Source organism: Suricata suricatta, chromosome 1 (assembly GCF_006229205.1).
Source record: "Suricata suricatta isolate VVHF042 chromosome 1, meerkat_22Aug2017_6uvM2_HiC, whole genome shotgun sequence".
Lineage (NCBI taxonomy): Eukaryota > Metazoa > Chordata > Mammalia > Carnivora > Herpestidae > Suricata > Suricata suricatta.
In genome coordinates this window covers 38104609-38120695 of record NC_043700.1, presented here as the reverse complement: position 1 = coordinate 38120695, position 16087 = coordinate 38104609, and the positions used below count along the sequence as shown (strand labels likewise).

Below are 16087 nucleotides of genomic sequence, written 5' to 3'. Positions count from 1 at the left end.
CTATGAGGAGATATACATTCCTTAACGCCCTGCATTAATTATTCAAGGGTGGGATGCTTATCCTTAAGCAAATCTTTTGGGAGAGGATTATGTTCACTCCCAGAAAATAAAGTAAATCATAGGATGAACAGAAGCCATATGTGCGGCCCAAGAGGCAAAATATTGTTTGAGGGTTATTATTGCCTACTGGGCCCCAACAATCCTCAATAATCTTCCAGGGAGTCTTGAGATTAAAATGATTTTCATAATAATTCTAAGACATTATTTGCCTTTGTTACCTTCCCTCATTCTCTAACAAATATGCAAATATGTAGAGTGTTCCACAATGTCATTATTCTAATAACTAATGGAATGTGTGCTGGTGTGTTCTTGTGTTTTATAACTTTCTCAGATTTAATTTATAATCTATATAAATAATAAGCATATATCTATCCCATCTTTCTACCTATCTACTTATCTCTCACATAAACAAAATCCCATAGCTCTTAAGGGTCTTTAATAATTTTTACCAGTGTAAAGGAGTCCTGAGACCAAAAAGTTTGAGAAGGTTGTTAAATAACATAACTAACTATATTTTCTGTGACATTTTCATTTCCTCTATTCTGGAAAAAAAAAGATCTAAAAAAATACAAGATATATAGTTGTAGTTGTATACTTGTTTAAAATTCATTAATTGTATATACAAGAATTGGTCAAAGTAGACACTCCACTATATTCATGTTATGTCTCAATTTAAAAGTAACTTAACAATTTGGACATAAAAAAAGAATTCTGATGGAGAAAAAAGAAAAATAGAAAAGAAAAGAAATAGCTCTGCACAAATTCCAGATAAATTGTCCAGATCAATGTTTCGATAAAAGCATGAGTGATTTTATCCAAGCAGATTGTACCTCGTTATTATTGTTTCATTCTTAGAGAATCTTCACTTTAGATTCCCTATGAGAAACCAAAGAAAATATCTCAAGAATGATGAGAGGTTCTCGACAATGACATTCTGTCAGTATACTGTTAAATAAAACAGAGTGCTTTGTAAAAAAAATGACAGGAGACACATGTGCAGGTTAGAGAAGAAAAGATGCACAATAAGGAACATTTATATACGGTGAAATTGTGTTTTGGGATATAGGCAGTTTGTTTAGCTCTTCTCTTACCCCAACCCTACTTGGACTATGTGACAAAAACCAAGACTTGCCCTGGGAAAAAGTAGTTGTTAAGAAAGGAAGCAAATTTGAAGTACAAACCCTGATAGTCTGGGGTGAGGAGATGGTGATTATGTAGACCAGGTCCCTTCTCACCCTCTTGACTCATTAAAGAGCACTGAGAGAGAAAGAGAGAGAGAGAGAGAGAGAGAGAGAGAGAGAGAGAGAGAGAGAGAGACAGAAAGAAAAGAAAGAGGAGAGGAAGAATAAGATTAGAAGCAACATAAAAGTCATGTGCTCTGCCCTCATTTCTACCAAATAAAGTGAGTTGGGTGGGTATCCTGTGGAAAATTTTTAATGTTTAGGGATCCAGAAGAGAGAAGACCTGAACCGTAGCCTATGGTAAAAAATAGCCAGCCTTAGAGAAAATGCTTACCCCTACTCCTGCCATACTGGTGTTGCAACTGGTATATGTGTCTCAACAGGCAATCTTATTCAACCTCTTATCAGCAATTTCCAAATGATACTTCCAGGCCAAACTTTCTTTTTTCATCTTTAGAGGAAGACATCCAACTGCCCACATAACGTGCCCATTGAGATGTCTCACAAGCATTACCCATTTAACATATCAAAAACCCAATTTATCACTTTCCCTATGCAGACTGCTTCTTTACCATCATTTCCAATATTCCAGTGACATTATTTTTTAGGTCAGTAAAATTAGCATCTTCATTTCAATATTTAATAGGTATCTCAAAGGATAAGAAGAACTCCTTTGTGTCTCTATAGTTTTGCCTCTTCTAGGATACCACATTACTAGAAATATACAGTTTGTTTCCTTTTCAGACTGGTTTCTTCCACTTAGCAAAATAATTTTAAGGTTCTTCCTTGTCTTTTTCTGGCTTGATAGCTCATTTCTTCTTGTCACTGAATAATATTCCATTTGTATGGATATACTAAAATTTGTCTGTTTACCTATTGAAGAACATCTTTGTTGCTTCCAAGTTTTGGCAATTATGAATAAAGGTTCTATAAACATTCATGTGCAGGTTTTTGTGGGAGCCTAAGTTTGGCTAAATATCAAAAAACGTGATTGCTGGATCATGGGGTAGACTATATTTAGCTTTGTAAGCACTGCCAAACTGTCTTCTGAAGACATGTCTTCACATGTGGATGTCCAGTTGTATTGGCACCAGCAATGAACAAGAGTTCCTGCTGCTCCACATCCTCACCAACATTTGGGATTAGCAGTGTTCTGAATTCTAGCAATTCTAACAGCTGTACCATTTGTTTTAATTTGCAATTACCTGATGAAAGCATTGATGAAAAATATTGACTATTTTTTCAGATGCTTATTTGTTTACCTAAATGCTTTATGGTTTAAGTATAGTTTATACTTTAGCTTTTTATATATTTTGCATGCAAGTTCTTTATAAAATATATGTTTTGCAAATGTTTTCTCCCAGTTTTTTGGCCTACTCTTTAATTCTCTTCATAGCATCTTTCACAGAGCAGAAGTTTTAATTTATATTTAGATCTAAAATCCATTTAGGCCTAATTTTTGGGAAAGTTGTGAACTCATCTAGATTCATTTTTCACATGTGGATGTCCAGTTGTATTGGCATCATTTGTCTAAAAGACTATCCTTTCTCTTTTGAATTGCTTTTGCATCTTTGTCAAAGATCAATTGACTATATTTGTATGAGTCTATTTCTGGACTTTTTATTCTGTTCCATTGATCTGCTATCTATTCTTTTACCAATACTAAGTTGTCTTGATTTATATAGATTTATGATCTTGAAGTTTAGTAATGTGAGTCCTTCAGGTTTGTTCTTCTCTTTCTATATTATGTTGGATATTGTGGGTATTTTGCCTCTCTGTATACACTTTAACATTAGTTTTCTGATAACCACAAAATAATTTTCTGGGGTTTTAATTGAGATTGCATTGTATCTATAGATCAAGGTGGGAAGCACTGACATCTGACAATATTGAATCTTTCTATCCATAAATATGGATTATCTTTCCATTTATTTGTATCTCTGATATCTTTCATCAGAGTTTTTTAGTTTTCCTCATAGAGATCTTGCACGTATTTTGTTAGGTTACATAAGGAACCTCAGGTACCTAAGTAGGTCTTTCTTTTATTCTTTTCTTTTGTTTCTCTTTCTTTTTCTGGGAGGGTGGCTACTGTAAATGGTAGTGTATTGTTAATTTCAAGTTTCAATTGCTTATTGCTGATATATAGGAAAACAATAGACTCTTGTATCCTCAGATCTTCATATAATTGCCTATTAGTTCTAAGAATGTTTTGATTTCATATAAACAACAAAGTTTTTTCCCATAGTATAAGTGTTTCCCAAATATTGCTTATGCAATACTAAAACAAACAAAATATTGGTACCTGAAATTCAAATTTAATTGGGTATCTTGTATTTTATTTGCTAAATTTGGCACCCCTACCCATTTCTCATCTCACCAAGCTTATTTTTGCTTTAGAGAATTTAATCAGTTAGTTCCTCTTTCTGTAATGCCCTATTCTCCATGGTTGGCATGTTCTTGTTTTTCAAAACTCAATCTAAATGTCATCTCCTCAGAAAGATTTCCCTGGTCCAATCCTAAAGTGTCCTTCTCTATCACATTAGCATAATTTAAGCTTTGCTTAGCAGTCATCACTGAGTGACTTATTGACTAGTCGATCCATTGCTCGATTTTCTGCTCCCTCCCCACAGCTGACAGGTCTCACTAAAATGCCTTTTTTTATTTAGCCCTGTACCCTCAATGCCTAGAATGGTGCCTGGCACATAGGTGCTCAATAAAATATTTGTTAAATTAAATTGGTGATTGATGGGGCACCTGGGTGGCTCAGTTGGTTAAGTGTCCGGCTTTGGTTCAGGTCATGATCTCAAGGTTGGTGGGTTCAAGCCCTGAGTCGGGCTCTGTGCTGACAGCTCAGAGCCTGAAGCCTGCTTCAGATTCTGTATCTCCATCTCTCTTTGACTCTCCCCTGCTCGAGCTGCCTCTCTCTGTCTCTCAAAAATAAATAAAAATACATAAAAATAAAAAAATTTTCAATTGGTGATTGAAAGTATTTTAAGTCATGAAGCTAAGTTATGATTTAATCCTTTGTGTTTATATCCAATCATCAAATCATGTCCAAAATCTCACCAAATATATATCTGAATATTACTCAACCATAAAAAAAAGAATAAAAACTTGCCATTTGGACAATATGGGTGAGCCTAAAGAGTATAATGCTAAGTAAAATAAGTCAGACAAAGACAAATACTATATGATATAACAAGAATCAAGTTATCTAAGATTTTGAAAAGCAGTAAACTGTAGTGCAATGTTCCTGATTACTTATTTTTTTCTAATAACCCATAAGGCAAGGTCAACAAAATTACACATATACAATTTATTTTTACATATTTTCTTTGGTCTCAAATAATTTGTATAACTTGGAAGGGAAAAGAAGGCAGAATCTAAAGTCTGTTTCAATCTCAAACTTCTGAACATTTAAAACAACAAAATGGAATAGAAGATAGAACCTAAGATTTAGATTGAGAAGTTTAGACTTGAGATGGCTTGGATTTATGTAATTTGGGTTAGCCTCTCATCCTCTCAGGTCACTTACCAGAGAAGGAAAATGACAGCAGTCCTGTCTCACTGGGTTGTTATGAAGTCAAGCAAGAGAATGTACCTTAAAGAATTTTGAAACTCTAGAGCAGAGTTCAAATTTGTTCTCAAGCCAGCAGATGTGTTCCGATTTTGTATATGCTGTCAACCCACATATTGCTTTAACATTTTTTAACTGCTTGCCAACCTTTTATAAAAGGATGTTTCTTCTGAAAACCTGGATTTTTGTCTCCTCATGGCAGCTGTCAGACTGACATTCCCAGGAGCACAGTCGTCAGGATTGCTCCCCACCATGGAGGCCAGCTGACAGCAGCTGCTGATCATTGCGCATGCCTCTTGTTTTTATTACACTGGAATTTTTCTTCTAATGAAGTGAAGAGAAAAGTGAAGCATTTCTTAGATTTGTGTCTTTATCAAAAGTTAGATAATGAAAGCTAGATTGAGAGGATCACATGGCTCAGAAAAAAATGAGAGGAGTGTGTTTCTTTGCAGAAGAATGTGTTTACATGAATATGCTAAGAATAGGTTTATATGTTTAGTATTCAAATAAAGTTTATCTGTGTTAAAAGCATGTCTTAAGATGCTTTTATAAAAAAAATCCAGCCTAGATGTTATGATCCAACATGTTATACAACATTAACAACTGTTAAGTCAGCATCCCCTTATCTATTATTTATTTCTTCTCTTCTCTTCTGTTTAGTGGGATATGAATTGTTTTTGTGGCCAATAAATTCCTTTGCCGCCTTAACACACTGCCGTAAAAGTTTGTGGCATTATCTAATAAGTTTCAATGTCTCCAATCTAAGTATAAATTGTTTATTTTTAATCTCCTCACATTTCCAGCCTTAGATCCCAGTTCATATTGGGGACTATGAGGTCACAGAATGAAAGGACACAGTGCACCATCTGCTGCAGGAAATCACTCATGTAGCATGTGAAAACTCACTCATAGCATGAGATTGATTTTGATTATAAAGCTCAGAAGTCAGCCAGTTTGTTTTTCCTCCTGGAAGATTCCACTATTGGTTTTTATTACCTCCATGCAGGTCATAGATTTGCACTTAATTTAATGGCATTTAAACTTCCCAAACACCCAGACAAGGGATTCAGAGCTACCTTTGGGTCTTCCTTCTGCTTCACCTTCCACATTAATTTAGCTATTATATCTCATGAATTCTACTGAAAAATATTTCTGGAATCTGTGTCATTTTCTTCATACTTATTGACAAATACCATTGCAGTAACTTTTAAACTTTTTTCCTGTCTTTCCCCCACCCATTGTGTTCTATATGCTGTATATATATTTGTGTGTCACGCAAACACACACATACACACACACACAAATGGTATAACCACCTCTCTTGTTCCTGTGGTTTTCTACTGTTTATTAAGGTTCAAAGTTCTTGCCATGGCACCTTCAAAAGCTGAACTCTTCAACCTCAACTTTGATCATTTTATACCTTATTCAGACCCCACTCATTCATTCATGAATTTTCCAAATATTTATTGAACGTCTATAATATTCTTAGTGTTATTTTAGGTTATGAGGATATAGCAGTCAACAGAAGCAGACAAAAATCTCAATCCTTCTGGAGCTTATACTCTGAGATGGGTTCTAGATGGCAGATAATGAACAAAATAAACACATAGAATATAGAATGTTTTGACAGTTATATGTGATATGAAAAAATGAAAAGAAGAGATTGCAATCTATAGAGGGGTATTAAGAAGACTTGCTGAGAAGGTTTATTGAATAATAAGTGGAGGGGGTAGAACAAGCATGTCGGTGGAAGGCTGGAAGAAGAGTTAGACTCCTGTGGGTGGAAAGGAAGGGCCAAGAAGAGGAAGCAGAGGGAAGGGAAGCAGAATAAGAACAGGGGAAGTGTCTGATCATTCAGGACTTTAACAACAGGGAGGACGTTAGCTTTTACTCAAAGTGAAATGAGAGGGAAGGAGGGGTTTGATCTGGAGAATTATATGATCTGTCTTACTGTATAAACAGATCACTGCCTGCTATGTAGATAATAGATTGAAGTGAAGCAACCCTGCCAGAGGTGATGGTGCCTTGGACTGGGAGGGAAGCAATAGAGCTCATGAGACATGATCAGGTCTGGATCCTTTCAGGGGATCCAGAAAGATTTGCTGACACCTTGTATATGGAGTATGGAAAGCATTCAATAGTAACTTCCAGGCATTTGGCTTGCGCATCTGAAGGATGCAGTTGCTGTAAACTATGAGGAGGAAGAGAGGCTGTTGGAAAAGGAGAGTGATGGAGTAAGAAGCTCAATTTGGGGTGTATTAAATTTGAGAGGCTTATTAGATATCCAAGTGGATATGTTGAATAAACAGTTTGGGATATGCATCCTCCACACTCAAGAAAAGCAGAGTTCTTGCTTTCCTTTAGTATCTCACTCTTTCATGTTTATATGCCATTCCGTACTTGCTTAAATGTACTTTCCTCTTGACCTTCACTTTACCTCATATTCCATTGTATTGTAATTACTGTCTTAACTTCTCTGTTCCTTTCACCATACTGTTCCACTATTCATCCTCAGCATAACACCTCATGCAAAATAATAATCAAGAAAAACTCATCAATAATTGAATCCTATGAGGGCCATAATCTCCTGTGTTCACTTGTTAGATTTCTTAATATATATTGCTATTTTTCCTGTCCCACAAAATGAACTGTTTGGCACATATTGTTTTAATCAATGTGAATTACTTTCTATTTTTGTTGATGTGCCTTTTTTATATTCCCTTGGACATGCAATTTGTCAAGTATGAGTAATATCTGGCACACAGAGTCTCTAATAGCTTCCTTTTGTTATTAGATCAATGACTGAATAATTGAGAAAGAAAATATCTAGAAAGAGAATCCCCTAATTCCTTGAAAATAGTGCTAAAGCTAAGACATGGCAGAATAAAATATTAACAATGAAATTGCTTTGGGGTCATTTGAATCCTTATTCATGGAAACTTGGAACCACTTTTACAGTATATGTTCAGCAGCCAGTATCTTCATAATGATAGTTTGGCCCCTAAATATTGGGTGAAATTATTGTGACTTTCTTTAATGTTTGGTATATTTTAGAAGGTACATGAAGAAAAAAACTCCTCTTAACAAACAGATTCTCCCTCATACTTCTCCACCTTCACCCACCCACAAATCCTTCTCCAGAGCCTAACCCAGTTAATAGCTATTTTCTCCCATTTTTTCAGAGACTAAGCCTTAATATATATTTATATTTGTATATATCTTTTTTTTACATAAAGGGGACCCTATTTTATAATTTTCTCTCACATTGCTTTCTTTCATAATAGCTTGTAATATCATGTGTGCTAATACACTTTTTCCTTTTCAACAGCTCTATAACATCCCACTGTATATGAGGGCCATAATAAACCAATTAAAAATATCCCATTGTTGGGCATTTATTGTTGGATTTATTGTTGCAATAAAAAAAGCTGCAGTGAACAACATGTATGCCTATATATACATATATACAAATACAATAGCATTATGAAACTTATGTATATGTACATATATGAATATATAGATACATGTGACTATACATACATAAAGTTGTTCATATATATATGTTTATTTATTTAAGGCTAAATGTCTATAGGATAGTTTTTAAAAGAGCATTTTCTGTTATAATTTTTGATATATAATTGACCTACTCTGAGAAAACCAGCAAGATACATTAGCATCCACAAAGACATGCTGCACAAAATTTAATCAGGACCCAGGTTTCTATTATTGAAGCCTCATTAACCAAGTCATCTACACTCATTTTCTAGATTGCTGGCTGGATAAAGAGCAAGTAGCAGATGTTGACCTTGCAAAGGTTAACTTAATAGAGTTGAATTTGATTCAGATTCAATCACTGCTTTCACAGCTGTTCTGTGGGCCAAATAGTGTGCTATAGAGGTGATGTCATGGTGTTGCATTGCAGGGTTTGATGCTCAAAAATGACTCACACCTATGCCCTGAAAGACTCTATTGTCATTTTGTCCTGGGTGGAGCAGGGATTTGACTCACTCACTGACTCAGTCCACCAGCACACCTTCAAATCTGCTGATGGAACTTTCATGTGAGGATATTAACTCCAACATACCCTCTTCTCCAGCAAGTAGGTAAAGGTTTGGAGCATCCCAATATACAATAGTCTTTTGCTATGCAAAATATAGCTTATTCTTGGAGTTCTCCATTGCTTCCTCCTCTTTTCCCTGCCCCACCCCCACTACCCAGCTCCCTAATGGCACTTTAAATGCAAAACGGTAATTTAAGTATAATTTAACAAACATTGTATGTGTTATATTATGGCTAAACATTTCAGTTAAATCCATGTGCTTAATTATAGATATATAATTTATCTGTAAATAAATCATGATAGGGTGAGTGCAGTTTGAGCCTGGAATCCCTCCTTACCAGGGAGATAATGCTTTCACAGCTTGGAGGTGCGTAAACTTCATGGTTTTGTTTTTTTGTTTTTGTTTTTTGTTTGTTTTTTGAGAGAGAGAACAAGCAAGAGTGCAGGTGGGGGAGGGGCAAAGGAAGAGGGAGAGAAAGAGAATCTCAAGCAGATTCCATGCCCAGCAGAGCCCAGTGAGAGCCTCCATCTCATGACTATGAAATCATGACCTGAGCCCAAATCGAGAGTTGTATATTTAACAGACTGACTCACTCTGACACTCATAGCTTCATGTTTTGATCAGGTTACTTATCCTCTATTATAGTCCAGGTTTTTTCTATTGCTTCCAGAGTCACTTCTTCATATGTTTTGGTTGACATATTTATGAATGTAACAAGGTAATTTTCTTGCTGCCAGTTCTTGGTCTTTTGATGTATTCCATTGTTTTCCTTTCTAAGAGATGCTGCAGCTCTCCTCAAATAATCCCTTTTCTTCTCATTTTCCTGGTAGTGTCAGCATCTGCATTAAATCAATGTCTGGTCTATGTTTGTTTAGATCTATCTGTCTTTCCAGAGATTTTTCTGGGACTGGCTCTTTTCATAGAAGAGAGGCTATTTCTTTGCCATGCAGGAAATCTCATCAGTAGGTCAAGAAAGACCAGCATTCAGGGGTAGTCATCAAGAAGAGTGCTCTCTCTCCAACACACACACACACACACAAATGAGCTCTGTTTATGCTAATTACCATTTATGTATTTTTTTAAAACCCACTTGAGATTGGCAGAAAGTTCCTCTTAGCACCTTGCCTTTGTATTCCTGTACTGCATTCTCAGGCTGCCCTGAGGTTTGGGATGTTAGCTGATGGGAGGGATGGAACAGACATGCTTAAATAGAAGAAGTGAAGCAGGAGGAAGGCATGTTTGTTTCATCATCTGGGTAGAATGTCATTACAGTTTGGGTTGGGATAAGGCTATGGTCTTATTCCTTGGGGTAGTGCTTATTCTGAGCGACAGATTTTAGTTTTAGCTGGTTTTCCTAAATTCTTCCAAATTGGCCAGTTAGACACACAATATACCATTTGCAGTAACCATTTTTGATTCTAATCTCTCCTCTTCATTCTATGCTTTTGAAAGTGCAACTGGTCAAGGAGAACCAAAGGCACAAATATGCCACAACACACACACACACTGACTCTTGCTCTCATGAAAAAGTCAGTTTAGGAGAGGGAGATCTTAGTAGGAGACAGGATCTTAATAGAAGATCTGGACTATGGTTTCCATTCTGCCATTTTCTAGCTATTTGGCACTGAGAAGGTGATAAACCTCTCCTGCCTTCCTGTGCATAATCATCTGAAGGCAGAAGGCTAGCTTGGGCTTCACAAGGTCCCTTCTATGTCTAATATCTATTATCCAAGCTCTTAGTTTAGTTAATCTGTTGATGCCCTTTATCCTCCCCACAAGAAGAGAGAAGTAGAAATAAGTCATTACCAACTCCCATGAGGTGAAGTGGATCACATTAATGAAAAAGATGCTGTAAGTCAAGTGATATAAGTCAGATGAGATGACCCCCTAAACCTTGGGATTCCTTGAGTATATTACTTTTAGTTAGAAACAATAATGTAATAGACCTGATATGAAACTATGTAAAATGTGCTCAGCACATTAATTAGAACATAGTCAGGCACCAAAAGAGCTTCTAATAAAAAATAATAATTTTGTTATTAAATTTTTATAGAAAGTTCTTCATGTGATGTACATATGCAGGTAATTATCATTTGTATCCATTGAGCATACATATATTTAAATTTGATATTATATATTATCTCTATGAAATATGCCTCATTTCATCCTCATAATTATGGTCTAATTTTACTACAACAAATAAAAAGTTTAGTGACATGTTTGCTCAGAAGACAGGATGGTCTAGTAAGAAGAGTATGGGGTTTCAGTCTGTCAGGATTTTTTCCTGGCTACAAAAATTAAGGACCTTGTTGTTAGACATGGTGTCACCTTTGAAGAAGGGACATTTTCTGCTATCTTGAGATATTTCTTGACACACAAAGCCTCAACTTGTGCCTGACCTAATCCAGGGCATATCTGCCTGTGGAATGCATAATCAAGAATTATTCACAATGAACTTCTACATTTGTTTCTTTACCAGGTAGTTGCCTTACAAGAAAAACTTGAGTGGTGCCCAAACTCAAAGGTGCAGAACCTTGAATTTGATACTGAATCTTTAAAAACAAAATTATTTCCCTCTTTGTTATCATTCCAAGTCTGCTTTAGTGTTGTATAGCTGCCCATCCTCTGCCCCTGCCAAAATGATCTGCTAACTTTAGGCTTGGACCAGATGAGGCTGTTAGTCAATAAAACCAGAACTTGCCTTACATTTGGGGCTCCCACACACAGGCAAGTGGGCTTGAGAGCTTGTGTGCTAACCCAGGTCTGTAGTGTGGGATGTCAGGGGCTGAACTGGTACTTACGTGATGCTTGCATGAGTTAAGAGCCCTACAAAATCTTAACCTAGAGGATGTCTGTTTGTCCTACCTTGTTTCACTTTCATCACCTGAGACCGTCACCAACTCACCCAATACCTCCTATTGTATTCCTCCAGGGCAGGATACCAATTCTATAATGGCTTACATCTTCCCCATGTCTGCCTTTTACCCCTACAAACTGGTCCTTGAGCCAATCCAGATAAACTTTCTAGATCTGGCAGGTACCTGATTCTGAGAACTGTGGCTTCTTTATTGCCCTGGAATTCCTCCAAAATGGACCTCATTCTAGACTAAAACACTGGACTTGTGATTCAGGCCTTGCATGATCTGACTTACCTCTCCACATACACCTCCTTGCCATCCACCCTCACCACCCCACTACATGCCTATTGGCCTTCTTCTTTGTCTCACTAGGATTTGTTAAACTTGACCCTACTTTTGGTCCTTTGCATTAGATGAGCCTTCCAACTATATGTTCTTCCCACTTAATTTTACATGATTTGCTTCTTGTCATTTAGATCTCAACTTATACATTACTTTTTCAAAAAGATCTTTCCTGATGACCTCGATCTCTTTCACATCACTTTTTAAAATCTTCACATAGTATTTGTCACTAACTGATATGCTTGTATTTATTTTCATTATCATGTGCCTCTTTGTTTAAGTCTTGCCTTTTACCTTCCTCTGTGTCCTACCATTCAAGCCCCATGAGAGTAGGATCTCACTTTTTTCCACCTCTGCTATGTCCTAGCACCTAGGATATCTCTTAACATATAGGACTTGCTCAATAAATGCTTAACAAGTGAATGAATATTAACCCCATTTTAGGTAGGAGGGAGGACAGAGGCCCTCACTCTGCTAATTCTCCCACCTTGGTCACCACATGATCACCTCAGGTTCCACCCTCTTTCCCATTGGGCATACCTATCATCTGCAGGTGTAAGCCACAGAGCATTAAAATAATTGTCCTGCATTTTGTCACAAGAACACTGTTGTTCTCACTTTTAAAACAAAATTAAGGGGTGCCTGTGTGGCTCAGTCCATTAAGCATCTGACTCTTGATCTCATTTCAGGTCTTGATCTCAGGGCTGCATTGGGCTCCACGCTGGGCTTGGAGCTTACTTAAAATATAAAATTGAAAAAGAAATAAAACAAAATTCAAGTATATTATTAAATAATGAGACTTCTGCTATATGCTCATTTCTTCAATACGTTGAATTTGTTTCTAACTTTTTAAAACCAGTTTATTACTAATAAAGCAAAAATCACATTCCAGGGCATTCTTTCCCTCTCTGTCCCCACTAGCTCTCTTTTTCCTTGGTCACATCTAAGGACTGCCATGCAGGGTTGTGTTGGTGCAGAGATATTGGGGAGAGGAGCTAATGGATCAGGCTAAGATAGGGAGATGTCATTTATGTGTCACTTACCTAACAGTAATGGGGTTTAAATATGTGTGACAGGCTGGATGCAAAATTCCAGGAAACTGAAAATTTTCCCTAGTGAATGATAAGCTGGGTTGGCCTGAATCAGTAATAGAAATGCAGCTTGACATGATGAAGTTTAGCTGAAAACTGTTTGAAAACAGTCTGGAAAGTGTCTCCTAGGTTGCCATTAGGAAAGAAGCAGCTCTGAATAAAAGCAATTCTCAGAAGAGTCTTATCTTACATATATGTGCTCAACCATGTGGCTGTTTTTCCACCCTACACCTACACACACATACCCAGAGATGGTAGTGACTGTCAAAAGTCAGGTCCCAATAATGGAATATGAAATATGTGTATAGATGATATATAGAGTATGTTGGTGGAACTGGAAACAAGATTTATGAGACTTCAAACCAAATCTAATGCATGCTACTTAAGTCCTAAATCCTCTTCATAATTCTAATCCCTGACAATTATATAAATTTCTCTATATTATCTTCCTTGATCCTTAAAACAATCTCATATAGTAGGCAGAGAAAATCATATCATCCTTACAATTCAGATAATAGAAAATCAGTGTGGTTAAGAAAATTACCACAACATCAGTTTGTCAGATTTTCTTATAGGTTCAGTAATTTCAACTGAATCTAAGAAACCACAAAGTTTCTATGTGTTAGCTTTGAGAATTTATATCAGCCTAAAAACTTGCCATAAAACAATGTCTTTTTAAATATTTATTTAATCCTGAGAGAGAGAAAGAGACAGAGAAAGCAGGAGTGGGGGAGGGGCAGAAAGAGAGAGAGGGAGACACAGAATCCGAAGCAGGCTCCAGGCTCTGAACTGTTAGTACAGAGTTCAATACGGGGCTCAGACCCACAAACTGTGAGATCATGACCTGGGCCAAAGTTGTGCGCTTAACTGACTGAGCCACTTAGGTGCCACTCATTTTATATTTTTATCTTTATTTATTCATTTGAGGGGGGGCAGGGAGTGAGGGGGAGAGGGAGAGAATCCCAAGCATGCTCCACACTGTCCAAGCAGAGCCCAATGAACCATGAGATCGTGACCTGAGCTAAGCTGAAGTTGGACGCTTAACCTACTTAGCCACCCGAGCACTGCATCTCATTTTAAATAAACTTTGCAAATTTCCGGAAAAGAGAAATTGAGATGTGCGGGAATTATTTACTTTATAAAGGAAATCTGAATTTATCGAAAGAATGTGATATGACTTGTTTAAATAACAAGTAATTCCTTTAAATGTACACTAGACTCTAAAATACCTTTATTGATATATGCCCCCAATACATTTTAAGTGATCAAATTTATTATAAGTAAGCAAACTACCACATATAAAGAATTCCTATAAATCAGTAAGAAAAAAGCAAACAAATTTGAAATGGACAAAATGTATTACCAGTTGAGTCATAGAAGATAAAGCCCAAAAGGTCAACAGACATCTGCTTAAGAAGGAATGCTAGTTCCCACCTTCTTCCCTTCTTCCTGTACACATGGTTGTCCAGCCAAGGACTACATTTCCTAGCGTCCTCCTAAGGATGTACCTATGCATCTATAAAACTAAGTAGTGCCAGAGGAATGTGAGTGGAAGGGATGTGTGCAGCTTCTGCCTTATTTGCCTATGAACATTCCTTTTCTAAAAACTCTCTAATCTTTTCCCAAAAGTTTAACTGTAACCATGAAGACAAGGATGATGACCTACAGGATGGCAGTGTAACAAATGGAAAGATCCTTGAATAACGGTGGAGTTAAGCCACCTAACCAGCGTGGACTATCCAATGTAAGATTGCTATACAAGAGAGAAATGCCTTTTTAAAAAAACAGTATATCTGGGTGGCCTATTTGTTACATTAGCTTAGCCTTCACCCCAACTAATATGATGTTCAAACTAACTAGTATTCCATGAAATGCCAATTAAAACAAGGTTCCTTTTCATACCCTAAGGTTGATGACATTTTAAAAGTCCTGTGATATTAAAAATTGGAAATATGAAAATAAGAACTACTCATATATTTCTACCTGGAGTATGAATTGGTACAACAACTTAGGGAACGATTTGTCAGTATTTGTTAATATTTATAATGTAGAAAATTACCATTTGTTTCAATTCTAAGCACTGTAACTTCACATACTGAGACATATCTAGATCAGTTACAACATCACTTGTATTAGCAAATATTGGAAACAAATTAAAAGTCTATTAATAAGAGGATGGATAAATAAGTTTGGTATTTTCATATAATTAAGCACAATCAGCAGTTATAATGAAAGAACCACCTTTATATGTGACAATATGAATAAACTTCATAAACATAATGTGAGAGAAAAGGAAGCTGAAGAATATGTATAACATGATAGCAGTGGCTAAAATTCAAAATATGCAAAACACAGTTATTGTTTTGACTACATATGTATTGTAATAAAGGTATGAAAATGCAGTCTGGAAGAATACATACCAGATTCTTGAGAGTGGTGTCTCTGGGGAAGGAAGAGGATCTGTGAAGACAAACAAGGAGGACTTCAAACTTGTTCATATTGTTTTATTTCCTTTGTGGAAAATGTCATGCAAAAATTGTTAATGTTTGTTAATTATGGCTATTGGGTACAATCAGTGGTGTGCTTGGTGTGGATCACACTGGGAGAGTGAATTTTGTTCATCTCTTCCCAACTCCCCTTTCAAGGATGTCACCATGATGGCTTGAAATGGCCACAGGGAAAGAATTTACATCACAGAAATCAGCAAATGCTACAAATCAGAAATTTTTTATTCCCCTGAGAGTCAGTTGTTAACCTTGACTAGCACACCTCTGGGTACAATGTATCTATTAAATTAATCTTACTACTTTTTAATGATTTAAAATTTTTTCAAAATATAAGAAGTTAAAGTTCTAGCTTTATTTTTTTCAAGATTTCTTTCTTTCTTTTTCTTTTCTTTTCTTTTTTTCTCCACAAA

At 36.3% G+C, this 16087-nt stretch overlaps 1 long non-coding RNA gene across 1 annotated transcript in view; it reads right to left on the bottom strand.

Moving 5' to 3' along the window:
- The window catches only part of LOC115293610, a 30438-nt gene extending 14807 nt beyond the window's left edge, over window positions 1-15631 (bottom strand). Inside the window, exon 1 of the long non-coding RNA XR_003909551.1 lies at window positions 15591-15631. This is a non-coding gene — a long non-coding RNA (uncharacterized LOC115293610). The remainder of the gene's footprint in view (window positions 1-15590) is intronic.
- Between the last annotated feature and the right edge of the window lie 456 nt (window positions 15632-16087).